Source organism: Phyllobates terribilis, unplaced genomic scaffold (genome assembly GCF_046119375.1).
Source record: "Phyllobates terribilis strain yellow unplaced genomic scaffold, ASM4611937v1 Scaffold_85__1_contigs__length_6476398, whole genome shotgun sequence".
In the NCBI taxonomy this organism is placed as follows: Eukaryota; Metazoa; Chordata; class Amphibia; order Anura; family Dendrobatidae; genus Phyllobates; species Phyllobates terribilis.
Genome location: NW_027362845.1, coordinates 6413826 through 6431020, shown reverse-complemented (window position 1 = coordinate 6431020; position 17195 = coordinate 6413826). Strand labels below are relative to the sequence as shown.

Sequence of the window (17195 nt, the reverse complement as noted above, 5' to 3'; positions counted from 1 at the left end):
TGTACACACACGGCTCCGCTCCGTACACACACGGCTCAGTACATGCACGGCTCCGTAGACACAGGGCTCCATAAACACACACGGCTTCGCTTCGTACACCTCGTACACACGCGGCTCCGCTCTGTCCGCCTCGTACGCGCGCGGCTCCGCTCCGTACGCCTCATACACACACGGCTCCGCTCCGTACACCTCGTACACACGCGGCTCTGCTACATCCACACTGTAAACCCCTCCTGACCCCACACATAAACTTCAGCTCATCCAGCACCATGACAACCAGCACAGCAGAGTCCTGCATCCACTGAGGCCCCTGATCATGTGACCCCTGACTCCTCCCCTCTTGTGACCTCATCACAGCTCCTGTGCGCACAGAGCAGCCATATATGTGGTGGCGGCACTGCAGGTGGAGGTATGTGGAGACCCCCATTACTGGGCGCAGGGGGCATTAACCCCTTCAGCGCCGAGACTCTTTTGGGGTCTTGTGTTGCCCCTTTATAAGAATCATAAGGTTTTTGTTCTGTTTCCTGTAATAGATACATACGACCCAACTATGGAGACAGGAAGGGAGGAAACGTATTGTTCTCATAGTACAGGACCCCTTTACTGCCCCACAGTGTAATGCCCCCATTATACCCCTTATGCAGTATGTATGATGCCCCCCACAGTGTAATGCCCCCATTATGCCCCTTATGCAGGATGTATGATGCCCCCACACAGTGTAATGCCCCCATTATGCCCCTTATGCAGGATGTATGATGCCCCCACACAGTATAATGCCCCCATTATGCCCCTTATACAGTATGTATGATGCCCCCACACAGTGTAATGCCCCCATTATGCCCCTTATGCAGGATGTATGATGCCCCCACACAGTGTAATGCCCCCATTATGCCCCTTATGCAGGATGTATGATGCCACCACAGTGTAATGCCCCCATTATGCACCTTATGCAGGATGTATGATGCCCCCCACACAGTGTAATGCCCCCATTATGCCCCTTATGCAGGATGTATGATGCCCCCCACACAGTGTAATGCCCCCATTATGCCCCTTATGCAGGATGTATGATGCCCCCCACACAGTGTAATGCCCCCATTATGCCCCTTATGCAGGATGTATGATGCCCCCCACACAGTGTAATGCCCCTTATGCAGGATGTATGATGCCCCCACACAGTGTAATGCCCTCATTATACCCCTTATGCAGGATGTATGATGCCCCCCACACAGTGTAATGCCCCCATTATGCCCCTTATACAGGATGTATGATGCCCCCACACAGTGTAATGCCCCTTATGCAGGATGTATGATGCCCCCACACAGTGTAATGCCCCCATTATGCCCCTTATGCAGGATGTATGATGCCCCCCACACAGTGTAATGCCCCCATTATGCCCCTTATGCAGGATGTATGATGCCCCTCACACAGTGTAATGCCCCCATTATGCCCCTTATGCAGGATGTATGATGCCCCCACACAGTGTAATGCCCCCATTATGCCCCTTATGCACGATGTATGATGCCCCCCACACAGTGTAATGCCCCCATTATGCCCCTTATACAGTATGTATGATGCCCCCACACAGTGTAATGCCCCCATTATGCCCCTTATGCAGGATGTATGATGCCCCCACACAGTGTAATGCCCCAATTATGCCCCTTATGCAGTATGTATGATGCCCCCCACACAGTATAATGTTCCCACAGTACCGCTTGAGGTTGGAATAATCCCTCTGGAGTTGGGTTTCCCTTTCCCTGCTCCCCTACATGTAGACCCTCGAGCATGTATACATGCAGGTAGGGAAGCAGTCTTCACTAGATATTGAGGCTTTGTACAGTAATATACCACATGAGGATGGTATCAGAGGAGTAAGACGTTTCTTGAAATCGAGATCAATAGAGTGTAGCAGACATAATGACTTCATGGAGGATCTTCTAAAATTCACTCTTACTCATAACTTCTTCCTTTTTGACTGGAAGTACTTCTCCCGAGCTCAGCTGTACTATGATGAGGAGCCCCTGTGCCCCCTCGTATGCTAACCTATTCCTGGGATGGTGGGAGGAAACCACAATATTCAGGGATGATCATAAGTGGTGGCATCCATATACTGGGACATAGTATAGATATATTATCTGCTCGGGGACGAGTGAAAAGTTTCTTGAATTTGTCAAGGAACATAACATCAATAAAGTGGACCTTAGATTTATATCAGAGTTGAATTATTACCAGTTGCCTTTCCTAGATGTACTAATCAAGAAAGATTGCAATGGGACCCTAGGGACACTCATATATCATAAACCTACAAGCACTAATAAACTATTGAAGTGGGATAGCCACCACCCCATGCTGCAAATAAAAAAGAAAAAAAAAACAATATCCACGGCCTATTTTTATGGTTGAGAAGAAACTGCTGTAATGTCACAGATTTGAATATACTGGCCATAGACATGAACACCAGATTCATGGAAAAAGGGTACAGACACTCCTTCATACCTAACCAAGAAAAAGATGGGATAACACGAGTAATAGGAGTGACCGTATCTTTAATATCCTCAGAAAACACTAGTATGTACTTGTAGTCAACCCGGACCTGGGGGTGCTGTGTGATCTACTCACACAATAACTTTCAGAAAGGGTTGGTCAATTAGGGACCGTTTAGTGCAAGGGGACTTGTCTAGATAGAAGAATCTGCTGTTTCTTTAGATGTGGAGAATGTTGTACATAGATTTACATGGTCTCATCCAATTACATCTCGAGTTCCTCTACAGGTAAAACCTTTTTCCAGAGCCAGAGGGATTATTTCAACTGTAAAACTTCAGGACTTGTATATATGGCCACATGCACCTGTCCCCTAGATTATGTAGGCACGACCAAGAGGCAATCTAGGAGGAGGGTGGGGAGCACTTGAGAGATATACTCCATGGTCGAGACACATGAACAGGGCACATTGAGGTGAAACCAGAGACATCTCCTTTGTATCATTGAGGTGGTTAAACCCAATGTGAGAGGAGGTGATCTCAGTAGATGTATCCTCAAAAAGGAAAGTAAGTGAATTTCCAGACTTGATTCATAAACCCCTAAGGGACTCGATAAGCAAATTTCCTATGCCTGTTTTGTGTGAATACAGTCCCATTCTGGATTACATTTTTGGGTTTTATACTCTAACCATTGTTACTCAGTTCCCTGTAAATGGGGTTCACATATTGTTGTACTTCATCGAGATATCTGAGCTTCTATATCAGAATTATTTCTCATCAGTTATATCCCATATATACTATTTAGTAATTAACAAGTGTGGTGATCCTTGTAGATCTCTAATTATGCAATAGGGGTCAAATTTGACCATTTAGGAATATACTGTGGGCTATCATCATCTCATATTTTATGTAGTGATGAAATAGATCTACATGCCTATTGCTTGATGGGAGAATGTGCAATACTTGTGTGACGATACAGCGTAAAATCTTAATTAGCCAGACGATTAGATTTGTTAATCCAAGACAAATACATTATTGTGTTTTATTAGAGATTGCTGGCTGTGTTTTACTAATGTTCTGCTTGCTCGTCCGTTTATGTACACTAATTTAACTTGTAAAGTGTCCAGCATTCCACTAATCGCATTAGTATCTCAGGAGCCTCTAACCATTGTTCAAGAAATTGTCCAGGCCCATTGTGTAAGTGTTGAAAGAAGATCCGGCGGAGCCTTCACCTCAGGGAGTCTCACATGTAGACCCAGTTGATGAGGTCACCTGAGAAAGATACCTCCACTAATGCACACTTAGCTTTTGGGGGGGGGGGGGGGGGTGAGAGCAGTTCTGCTATTCAGGGGGCTGAGCCCAGAGAAGCAGAAGGGACATGTGTTTCTATAGTAGTCACACTTGAAACAGAGATTGGAGAAAGACTTTACAAAGAGAATGAGAGACATCCTTCAGGACAGCAGATGGATTGCATGGCATTATCCAAAGAGGTGCAGTGTTCTATTCTAAATGATTCTATTCTAACGGTATCAGCCCTGACTGGAAAGATACAGATCTCCTCCATTTGACCATCAGAGAGACCATGGATACGTTTTGGGGAGACCAGGAGAGGACAAAGAAATCACCTGGCCCCATGGATATATTGTTTGGGGTTGGCAGGAGGGACCCACCAGTGTCTTCGCAACTTGTTTTTAGTCTCCCATGATGCTGATCTCAGAGAGAGGATTTTTCTGAGATGGAATGCAATCCAATACCATATGTGCTCCGGTGTGGAACGCAGACATCCTGGCATACGCAATCGCAGACAATGATCCTAGATATGTTCCGACGTAGAACGCATAACTATGGGAATGCGCAGTCACAGATACCAGTGGGGCGGTGGCAATCAGTTTATTTAGTGTTTCAGTGTAAAGCATGTCAATTCCGGACATGCACACTAGCTGATGGACATTATCGGACCTCTAGTGCATGAGAAGTAGCGCAGGCGCAGTACATTATTGTAGACAGACTCCATTCTATATATCCTATGACAATTCACCTCTAGGAATGGGTCTCCTAGTCTGGGAGGTGTTTTGGATGAATTGGGATATTTATACATGGACACCTGGCTATTAGGCACACTATGCTGAACATCATGAATTATCATCCCTGTATTAAGCCTCCTGATGAACCTGTTGGGGAAACGCGTTGAGGCGGATTATTGGAGCATTCTGTGTACCATACCATTTCCTTTATATATACCTTGATACGTATCTGGTTCTATTTAATGTATCAGTGTATTTTATACAGTTGAAACCAGAAGTCTCCATACACTATATAAAAAGACACATATGATGTTTTTCTCAATATCTGACATGAAATCAGAATAAACCTTTCCCTTTTTAGGTAAATTAGGATTATCATAATTTTTAATATTTGCCAAATGCCAAAATAATGAGAGAGAGAGACTGTTTTAAGGCATCTTTATTACTTACTGCAAAGTCAAAAGTTTACATACATTTAATTAGTATTTGGTACCATTGCCGTTAACCCCTTTGTAGCCCAAGGCGTACTAATATGTATCTGTGCCCTGGGACTTAAGAGCCTAATACATATTAGTATGTCCTAGCTTTAATGCGGTCCCTCGACCAAAGTCGCGGTGATCGCATTAAATCTCCGGCGCCATCTTACTTCAGGGTAGATGGCGCCGTCATCCCGGGTTGTTTGCGCCGCCCCACCCACACACACACGATCGCTGTGATTGGCTGTTCAGAATTGAACAGCCAATCACAGCATTTCTCACGGTTTCCGGCAATCAGATTGCTGGAAACAGTGATGTGCAGCCTAGGATCGGTGCTCATAAGAGCATCGATCCTAGGCTGTTGCTAAGAGACCCCAGCCCTCTCCCCAACCCGCTATGATCGGTGTGATCGCCAGTCACATCGATCGCACCGATCATACCACGACTGCGCGGTGACCGGCTTGTGATCTACCTGTCACCGCCCCATGACCCCTTGTGATGTCAGCTGAGGCCCCAGAGAGCTCTGATTGGAGTGATCGATGATGACCTCGATCGCTTCAATCAGAGTACCTGAACACAGGTGACAAGGCGGTCACAGGGCGGTGACCGGCTTGTCACCTGCCTGTCGCCTCCCTGTGACCCCCTGTGATGCTGCCCAAGCCTTAGCCATCTCTGATTGGTGCGATCAATGTCATCATCGATCGCGCCAACCAGAGTGCCTGACCGGGAGGTGACCGGCTGGTGACATACAGAGCGGTCACGTTTGATCACCTCTGTGCTGGGCCTTGTGTTACCACAGGAGCACCTGTGACACCACAAGATCTTCTCACGTGCTCCAGTTGCTGCTGCTCCGGCGTCCTGCTGCGGTCTCCTGCATCCTGGGTCTCCTGCTGCTGCAGATCTTGCTCCAGAACCTGCTGCTGAAAGAAGAACAGAGAAGACTTTGGTAAGTCCATCCCTGTTCTCCCCTCATCCACCCCAACCCCCCTCCCCCTTTTTACCCACCCTGCCCCCAGTTTTTTAATTTTTTGTGCGTTCTGCAGCGGCTGAGCGCTGACCCGTGACTACGTCACTGATCAATGTCGTGCTTGCTGCTTTTCAATTCATTTTTTTCATCCCTGTCAATTCTTTCTCTGCCCCCCCCCCTCCCCTCACTTTGTACCACCTCCGTGCGTGCATCCAGCAGCCACCGAGAGTTGATCGGTGACGCAAATCACTGATCAGCACTTGTGCTCGCTACTTTGCCTTTTTTTCAACTAACCTTTTTTTCTTTTCTAGAGGGCGGTCGCGCTGTCCGATTTTGCGCCGTGCTGGGCCACAGAAGCCTGTGACACCACAATCGCCGCTCCTGCTCCAGAAGACATCTTACAGAAGACATCTGAAAGTCGACAACTGTAAGTAGGATTTTTTGATCCCTTCTCATCCACCCCAATCCCCCTCTCGCCCTTCCCATCCCCCTTTCTGCCACCAAGTGCTGATCATCACTTCATCGCTCGACTGTTGTCCGTTTTTGTTTTTTTTTGCGCTTCCTGCAGCGGCCGAGCGCTGATCAGTGACCACAGATCACTGATCAGCACTCGTGCTCGGTGTTTTACACAACCTCGTCCGTTGCACCACATCCGCGCGCACACCCAGCAGCTGCCGAGAGTTGATTGGTGACATAGTTCACCGATCCACACTCGTGCTCGCTGTTTGAACCACCTACGGTAGTTCCTTTTTTCTCTTTTTTTTTTTCAGAAAAAAAAGTTCACACCAAGCGCACTGACACACATACACACACTCTAAATAAAGTACTGACACACAGGCACCACATACATAACTAAAAAAAAAATGTCCCGCTCATCCCAAACTCACTATTCAGTGGAGGAGGCATACCCTTTTCTTGCCTCCGACACTGACAGCGAGGGCGAGGATCCCACCTTTCTTTATTTTTCTGACTCCTCGTTATCCTCCTCTTCCTTCTCAGGTCAAATAAATAGAAAATGAAAAACCAGCACTTATTCCAATCGCATACCTTTGTGCAGTCCAGTGAGCGTCAGTCACAAATAGCCAGGGATCGCTAATCAGCAGGTGCTCTGCCCAAAGAAAGATTTTTCCTTTGATATCCTGTTATCAGATAGATTATGGCACTCGAGCAAGCCATTGAATATGAAGATCCTTTATTCTTTACTCACAATTTTAAAACATGGAGTCGGGAAAGCGGGAGTCCTTCAGGTTCTGCTGTACCGCCACTCAGACGCCCCAGGAGAAAAGATGAACCAGTGCCCCCCCCCCCCACACTACTGACCCCATGTGGACCTCGGCCTCCAAAAATTATGAGCCACTGATTCCTGATTTTGTGGCGGAATCAGGAATCAAGTTTGACACCACCAGCCTCACAGAGCTAGACTTTTTCAAAGACTTTTTCTTTGAGGATCTTGTAAACCTCTTTGTGGGCCAAACTAATTTATACACTCATCAATTTTTGGAACAAAACCCCTCTTCATCATTTTCTAACTGGTCTCCTGTAGACGCAGTAGAAATAATGACGTTTTGGGGCCTGGTCCTTCATATGGGGATCCTGAAGAAGCCAGAACTTTGGCGATATTGGAGTGTTGACGTTTTGTATAACACTCCAGTGTTACAAATGGTCATGACCCGGAAACGTTTTCAGGCCATCCACAAGTTCTTGCATTACATCGATAATGCAAAGTGTCCGGCACGCAATGACCCGAACTTTGATCATCTTTTCAAAGTTCGACCGGTCATCGTCCACTTCAACAACAAGTTTGCTGAAGTGTACGTGCCCCAAAGGGACATCTGCGTGGATGAGTCCTTAATGGCTTTTATGGAGCGGCTTGGATTCCGGAAGTACCTGCCCAGTAAGAAGGCCAAGTACGGAATCAAGCTGTATAAACTTTGTGAGAGTACCTCAGGGTACACTCACAAGTTTAGAGTTTATGAACGGAAGGACTGCCGGATTGAATCCCCTGAATGCCCCCCTGTTCTGGGAGTGAGTGGGAAAATCGTGTGGGACTTGGTGCACCCACTGCTGGATAAAGGTTATCACTTGTGCGTGGATAACTTTTATACCAGTGTCCCTCTCTTCAAGTCCCTCTCTGCGCGACGTACCGCAGCCTCCAATACTGTCTGCAAAAATAGAGAGGCCTCCCAAAGATGCTAATTGGGCAGCTGCTCAGAAGGGGTGAGAGCAGTTCCCAATGTAGCGACCAACCTCTGGTGGTCAAGGACAAGAGGGATGTCCTTTTCTTGACCACCATACATGGTGATGGCAGCACCGTCAGCATTGTACAAGGTTCCACTACACAGGTCGTCAAACCAGACTGTGTAGTGGGGTACAACAAGTACATGGGGGGGGAGTTGATCTCTCTGATCAAGTCCTCCAGCCGTACAGTAGTGCTTTAAGAAAGGCCAAGGTGTGGTACAAGAAGTTGGCCGTGCACCTTATACAGATGGCAATGCACAACGCTTTCCTTCTGTCACAATGTGCAGGCCAGACTTCTACATTGTACCTTCAGTTCCAGGAGGTAGTTATCAAGGCCCTGATATTTTGCACTGGTGACGGAGCGGGCCCCAGTACTTCCGGAACTGAAGGTCCTCGAATTGTACCAGACCAGCATTTCCCGGGGCAGATGCCTTTTTTTCCGCTGTGAGGGAAGTCACAAAAGAAGTGCCGAGTGTGTTTATAAAAGGTGAATACGCCAGGACACCATTTATCAATGTGACACCTTCCCCGACAAACCTGGCCTGTACATGAAAGAATGCTTCAAAAGGTACCATAGTTCCATGGACTACTAAATTAATTTCTGACGTATGACAACCTGACGAACACTACACAACTAACATAGTGTTCGCCAGTTTGTCATACATCAGTTGTGTAGTGTTCGTCAGGTTGTCCTACACAACTGACGTATGACACTACATTATAAGATTCACAAATCGGGTATCCGTTCCAAAAGGGGGCACTTGTTGGCCATTTCCACTGTTTAGGCACATCAGGGGCTCTGAGAACGTGACATGACGCCCTCAGACAATTCCAACAAAGTCTGCATTCCAAAGCGTCACTCCTTCCCTTCCGAGCCCTGCAGTGCACCCAAACAGTAGTTTTCTCCAACACATGGGGTATCAGCGTACTTGGGAGAAATTGCACAATAACTTTTGGTTTCCAATTTCTCCTGGTACACTTGTGAAAATAAAAAAAAATTGGGGGTTAAACTAAAATTTTAGTGAAAAAGAGTTAAATGTTCATTTTTTCCTTTCACGTTCAATTAATTGCTGTGAAGCACATGAAGGGTTAATAAAGTTCTTGAATGTGGTTTTGAGCATCTTGAGGGGTGCAGTTTTTAGAATGGTGTCACTTTTGGGTATTTTCTGTCATAAAGACCCTTCAAAGTGACTTCAAATGTGATGTGGCCCCTAAAAAAATGGTTTTGTAAATTTTGTTGTAAAAATGAGAAATCGCTGGTCAACTTTTAACCCTTATAGCTCCCTAAGAAAAAAAAAAATAGTTTCCAATATTGTGCTGATGTTAAGTAGACATATGGGAAATGTTATTTATTAACTATTTTGTGTAACATATCTCTCTGATGCAGTGGTGTACCGCCAATGGCGGCAGACCACGCCACTGCTATGGGGCCCTTGGCCGGAGGGGGCCGTGAGGGCCCCAAACAGCATGGGAACGAGGAGGATAGGTGAGTAAGGGGTTGCGCAGTGGAGGAGCGGTGCACATGCTGCAGCCACCACGTGTCCCCGCTGCTAAAGGGCCATGAATATTCCCTCTTCTCCACTCCCATAGGCGAGGAGAAGACGGAATATTCATTCTCTTTAGTAGCGGGCACGGAGGAGCGCTGAGCCGCATCTCCTGCTGTCAGTGGAGAGGAGTGAATGTGCTGGCAGCAGCTCACCTCGGCTTCTGAGAGCGCGCGCTGCTCAGATGCCGACATGACCTGCAGCAGACAAGATGCAGCGCTGGAGCAGAGGTGAGGGAAGGAAGGTGAGTATAAGTGTTTATTGTTTTGTGTGCAGTGATTGGGGGGTTGAGGAGGCCACACATACCAGGAATGGGGGATTGAGGAGGCCACACATACCAGGAATGGGGGATTGAGGAGGCCACACATACCAGGAATGAGGGATTGAGGAGGCCACACATACCAGGAATGAGGGATTGAGGAGGCCACACATACCAGGATACTTGGATTGAGGAGGCCACACATACCAGGATTGGGGGATTGAGGAGGCCACACATACCAGGATTGGGGGATTGAGGAGGCCACACATACCAGGAATGGGGGATTGAGGAGGCCACACATACCAGGAATGAGGGATTGAGGAGGCCACACATACCAGGATACTTGGATTGAGGAGGCCACACATACCAGGATTGGGGGATTGAGGAGGCCACACATACCAGGATTGGGGGATTGAGGAGGCCACACATACCAGGATTGGGGGATTGAGGAGGCCACACATACCAGGAATGGGGGATTGAGGAGGCCACACATACCAGGAATGGGGGATTGAGGAGGCCACACATACCAGGAATGAGGGATTGAGGAGGCCACACATACCAGGATACTTGGATTGAGGAGGCCACACATACCAGGATTGGGGGATTGAGGAGGCCACACATACCAGGATTGGGGGATTGAGGAGGCCACACATACCAGGATTGGGGGATTGAGGAGGCCACACATACCAGGATTGGGGGATTGAGGAGGCCACACATACCAGGATTGGGGGATTGAGGAGGCCACACATATCAGGATTGGGGGATTGAGGAGGCCACACATACCAGGATTGGGGGATTGAGGAGGCCACACATACCAGGAATGGGGGATTGAGGAGGCCACACATACCAGGATTGGGGGATTGAGGAGGCCACACATATCAGGATTGGGGGATTGAGGAGGCCACACATACCAGGATTGGGGGATTGAGGAGGCCACACATACCAGGATTGGGGGATTGAGGAGGCCACACATACCAGGAATGGGGGATTGAGGAGGCCACACATACCAGGATACTTGGATTGAGGAGGCCACACATACCAGGAATGGGGGATTGAGGAGGCCACACATACCAGGAATGGGGGATTGAGGAGGCCACACATACCAGGATTGGGGAATTGAGGAGGCCACACATACCAGAATTGGGGGATTGAGGAGGCCACACATACCAGGATTTTGGGATTGTGGGGGCCACACATACGAGGATGGGGAAATTTACCAGTAGCTGCTGCATTTCCCACCCTAGGTGTATACTCAAGTCAATAGGTTTTCCCATTTTTATGTGGTAAAATTAGGGGCCTCGGCTTATATTCGGGTCGGCTTATTTAAAATATATGGTATTTTAAAATCAGTGAGTACGTGGTGCCCATAATACTGCAGGACTGTGGCGTGCATTATACTATATGGGGGCTGCATTTTACCCTATGGGGTGTGTAATATACTGTATGGAGGACCATGGGAAGTTCATTATACTATATGGAGGATTCTGGGGGGTGCATTATACTATATGGAGGTTTATGGGGGGAGCATTATACTATATGGAGGATTATGGGGGCGCATTTTACTATATGGAAGATTATTGGTGGTGTATTATACTATATGGAAGGCTATAAGAAAACCGGAGAAAACACGAGTAGTATAGCAAAGAACAAAATATATTTATTTATAATTAATCAACATGATAATAAAGGGTTACACAAAAAAGATAGTGGTAAGGCAAGAGGATCTTAAAAGGCAGTGCCAGATACAGTGACCCATGGCAGTAAAACTGCGAGGCAGTCCCAGATAAAAGGGCATCATCAAGTGTACAAGCATCAGGACACACCAAATAACAGTACATAATAGCAATACATGATTACAATAAATAACCCTCAATAGGGCACAAGTCAAAAGAAGGACCATATAGCATACACAGGTCTCAAGAGGTAATGGCTATATATGGAAATAGTATAATGTCAAGAACAAAAGTGCTGACTGCTAGGCGCCCATAAGATGCATGGGAACACAGGGAAATGCCCAAAGAGATGGAGAGAATCACTCACCCAGATAAATGACACCGGGTGACGGAAAGCCCGCAGACTGCCAGAGGGATCACAGAGGGTGCCGGCAGGTGAAAGCGCGCCCCGACGCGCGTTTCGCTCTTCTTTTTCAAGAGGCGCTGTTTAGTGTACCTGACAGGACCTGAATATATACGCCCACCGCTGGTCACGTGATGGGTAGGGACGCGATTCATTGGTGTGGGACGGCGCGTGTCCTCGAAGCCGCGCCCCCCGCCGCACGCATCACAGCCACCAATACCCGAGCGCGCGCCCGGGGGCGTGCCTAGGAAACGCCCCCAGGAGCGCGCCCGGGGCATGAGGCAGCCAGACACGGGCGCAGGAAAGCCCAGGATCAGGGGACACGCGCACCACCAATGGATAAGTGAGGATAACAAGGTGGAATATGCATAAAAGACAGAGAGCATGAAATACAAAAAACATCAAATAGGGTAGAATACTCACTGTCACAATACAGTAGATATAACAGATGACTGGGGCATCAATATACAAAGGATCCAAAAACAGTCACATGCGTGATTGAGAAAATTCCCAAAGTGGGTATAGATCACAGAGTATGTACATGGATACAATTCAACATAGAACCGCATTCCCCCAAAAAACAGGAAAGATGATAGTCATCAGAGGGCTCTTGAGAGATGCTCCAAGTTGTCAGCTGTAGGATATCTTGAGCAATAAATAAGACAAGGTCCATAAGGTGCACATAGTAAGGGGTTCATAGCCATAAGTCTAAAAGCATAAAAAAAGAAAAATAAGGAAAGCAGAATAAAAAACAGGCTAAAAACTGAGGCACAAACTACAGATCGGAGAAGGTCAGCGCTGAGGGAGAGCATCACCAAGCAAAAGGGCCCAATCATAAAAATGAAGAAAAATTCAAATTTTCATTAAGGCCGCGCGGTACCAGGGTATCCAGGATGCTGATCCATCTGGCCTCTTTTTGTGCAAGGCACAATTTGTAATCACCCCCCCGAGAGCCCAGATGCACCACGTCAATCCCACGCACCATAAGACTGCGCGGGTCGCAATCATGGGCTAGTTTGAAATGCCGTGGTAAGGTTCTGAGCTCTCGGGGGTCCGACACAGATCTAGCTGCGCTAATGTCCCGAACATGCTCCCGCACCCGAGTCCTCAGTTCCCTTGTAGTGAGACCTACGTAAATTTTATGACAACCACACGTGGCATAATAAACCACGTGTGTTGTACTACAGGAAATATATCTGAGGATTCGGTATGTCCGGGAGCCTTCTGAATTCATGAAAGAGGAACAGCGGAGCACATTAGCGCAAGCTACACAATGGCCACATGGATAGGATCCAACCCTGGGACCGCGCGACCCAAAATGATTAAGTACTGGTGGGACGTAATGACTGGAGGTGAGCAAATCACCAAGACTCCTGGCTCGTCTGGCAGTCATAAGTGGAGATTGTCCCACAACATCCCTCAGTGAAGGCTCCGCCCCAAGAACACTCCAATGTCGCGAGAGGACCCGCCTCATAGAGTCCCACTCATGATTATAAGTGGAAATGAAGCGGGTCCTCCCAGGATACTCAGTCGGTGGCGATCTCGGAGGGGGGTATAATAGACTGCTGCGGGGGGTGCTGCGGGCCCTACCATAGCCACGGCCGATACAACGGTTACTATAGCCTCTTTGTCTGAAGCGTTGTGTCAAGACTGCCGCCTGCTTATCAAAGCTGGCCTCCGTCGAGCAAATGCGCCTGATCTTTCATGAATTCAGAAGGCTCCCGGACATACCGAATCCTCAGATATATTTCCTGTAGTACAACACACGTGGTTTATTATGCCACGTGTGGTTGTCATAAAATTTACGTAGGTCTCACTACAAGGGAACTGAGGACTCGGGTGCGGGAGCATGTTCGGGACATTAGCGCAGCTAGATCTGTGTCAGACCCCCGAGAGCTCAGAACCTTACCACGGCATTTCAAACTAGCCCATGATTGCGACCCGCGCAGTCTTATGGTGCGTGGGATTGACGTGGTGCATCTGGGCTCTCGGGGGGGTGATTACAAATTGTGCCTTGCACAAAAAGAGGCCAGATGGATCAGCATCCTGGATACCCTGGTACCGCGCGGCCTTAATGAAAATTTGAATTTTTCTTCATTTTTATGATTGGGCCCTTTTGCTTGGTGATGCTCTCCCTCAGCGCTGACCTTCTCCGATCTGTAGTTTGTGCCTCAGTTTTTAGCCTGTTTTTTATTCTGCTTTCCTTATTTTTCTTTTTTTATGCTTTTAGACTTATGGCTATGAACCCCTTACTATGTGCACCTTATGGACCTTGTCTTATTTATTGCTCAAGATATCCTACAGCTGACAACTTGGAGCATCTCTCAAGAGCCCTCTGATGACTATCATCTTTCCTGTTTTTTGGGGGAATGCGGTTCTATGTTGAATTGTATCCATGTACATACTCTGTGATCTATACCCACTTTGGGAATTTTCTCAATCACGCATGTGACTGTTTTTGGATCCTTTGTATATTGATGCCCCAGTCATCTGTTATATCTACTGTATTGTGACAGTGAGTATTCTACCCTATTTGATGTTTTTTGTATTTCATGCTCTCTGTCTTTTATGCATATTCCACCTTGTTATCCTCACTTATCCATTGGTGGTGCGCGTGTCCCCTGATCCTGGGCTTTCCTGCGCCCGTGTCTGGCTGCCTCATGCCCCGGGCGCGCTCCTGGGGGCGTTTCCTAGGCACGCCCCCGGGCGCGCGCTCGGGTATTGGTGGCTGTGATGCGTGCGGCGGGGGGCGCGGCTTCGAGGACACGCACCGTCCCACACCAATGAATCGCGTCCCTACCCATCACGTGACCAGCGGTGGGCGTATATATTCAGGTCCTGTCAGGTACACTAAACAGCGCCTCTTGAAAAAGAAGAGCGAAACGCGCGTCGGGGCGCGCTTTCACCTGCCGGCACCCTCTGTGATCCCTCTGGCAGTCTGCGGGCTTTCCGTCACCCGGTGTCATTTATCTGGGTGAGTGATTCTCTCCATCTCTTTGGGCATTTCCCTGTGTTCCCATGCATCTTATGGGCGCCTAGCAGTCAGCACTTTTGTTCTTGACATTATACTATTTCCATATATAGCCATTACCTCTTGAGACCTGTGTATGCTATATGGTCCTTCTTTTGACTTGTGCCCTATTGAGGGTTATTTATTGTAATCATGTATTGCTATTATGTACTGTTATTTGGTGTGTCCTGATGCTTGTACACTTGATGATGCCCTTTTATCTGGGACTGCCTCGCAGTTTTACTGCCATGGGTCACTGTATCTGGCACTGCCTTTTAAGATCCTCTTGCCTTACCACTATCTTTTTTGTGTAACCCTTTATTATCATGTTGATTAATTATAAATAAATATATTTTGTTCTTTGCTATACTACTCGTGTTTTCTCCGGTTTTCTTATATTGTTTGAGAGTAGGCAATTTGAACTTGGTGCCGGACAACATGTCTTAGCACCATGTTCTACACCATAGTATTTATCTGGCCAGCTTTGTTTTCATATATGGAAGGCTATGTGGGGCCATTATAATATTTTGAGGGCTATGTGGGGGGCCATTATACTGTATGAAAGCAATTATACAGTGTGAATGTTTGTGTGGGGTCATTATACTGTTTGGAGGGCTGTGTGGGGGCCATTATACTGTTTGGAGGGCTGTGTGGGGCCATGATAGTGTATGGAGGGCTCTGTGGGGTTCACAGTTGGGGGATTATACTGTGTTAGGGTCACCATACTTTGCCGTGGGAGTTGAAGTGGGGTACAATAGTGTCATTATACTGTGCATGTGGAGGAATTCATCATAGGGGTATCATACTGTTTGGGGGGCACTTTTGTTGGCATCATACTTTATGGGGGCAATGAAGGAGGAATCTACGACTTCAGAAGGAGGTAAATTACTATGTAAAGGCTGGAAAGTTATGAGATCTGCTCTTCTGTGACGCAGACAAATATTTTTTTTTTTTGTAGAGGGGGGGGGCCCAATTAGAGCTTCTGCTATGGGGCCCCATGACTTCTATGTACGCCCCTGCTCTGATGTAAGGGCATGAAAATTCAAAGTTTGAAAATTGTGAAATTTTCAAAACTTTCCCCAAATTTCCATTTTTTTTCACAAATAAACACAAGTGATATAGAAGAAATGTTACCACTTTCATGAAGTACAATATGTCATGAAAAAACAATCTCGGAATCAGGGAGTTCTTACCTCATAAAGTGACAGTGGTCAGAATTGTAAAAATTGGCCTGGTCATTAACGTGCAAACCACCCTGGAGGGTATAGGGGTTAAACTGAATGATTTGGGTCAAGCATTTGGGATATCCTTCCACAAGCTTCTCACAATAGTTCGGTTGGAATTTGGGCCCTTTCCTCAATACAAAACTGGTGTAACTGATCCAGGTTTGTAGATCGCCTTGCTCGCACCTGCCTTTTCAGCTTTGCCCATAAATTTTCAATAGGATTGAGATCAGGGTTTGTGATGGCTACTCCAAAACATTGACTTTGGCAGCCACTTTGTTACCATTTTGGCAGTATGCTTCGGGTCATTGTCCATTTGGAAGACCCTTTTTCGCCCAAGCTTTAACTTCCTGGCTAATGTCTTGAGATGTTGCTTCAGTATTGTCAAATTATATTTTGTTCTCATGATGCCATCTATTTTGTGATGTGCATCAGTCCATCCTGCAGCAAAACAACTCCACAACATGATGCTGTCACCCCCGTGTTTCACAGTTGGGATGGTGTTCTTAGGCTTCCAAGCTTCTCCCTTTTTTCCTCCAAATGTAACAATGGTAATTATGCCCAAAATTTTAGTTTAATCAAACCACAGGACATGCCTCCAAAAATGAAGGTCTTTGTTCCTGTGTGCATTTGCCAACATTAATCTGGCTTTTTTATGTTTCTTTTGGAGTAATGGCTTCTTCCTGGCAGAGTGGCCTTTCAGCCCATGTTGATACAGCACTCGTTTCACTGTGGATATTGACACAGTCTTACCAGCTTCCGCCATCATCTTCACAAGGTCTCTCGCTTTTGTCCTTGGGTTGATATGCACATGTTGGACCAAAAGCACGTTCATCTCTGGGACACAGAACCCGCCTACTTCCTGAGCGGTATGATGGCTGGACATTCCCATCTTGTTTGT

The 17195-nt window shown here is 47.1% G+C and overlaps 1 protein-coding gene across 2 annotated transcripts in view; it reads left to right on the top strand.

Moving 5' to 3' along the window:
* The first annotated feature begins 323 nt into the window (after positions 1-323).
* The window catches only part of LOC141197679 (uncharacterized), a 46880-nt gene continuing 30008 nt past the window's right edge, over positions 324-17195 (top strand). For both annotated transcript variants that reach the window (XM_073662768.1, XM_073662767.1), the window contains exon 1: positions 324-409. The gene's annotated coding sequence lies outside the window, so the exon portion shown is untranslated. The remainder of the gene's footprint in view (positions 410-17195) is intronic.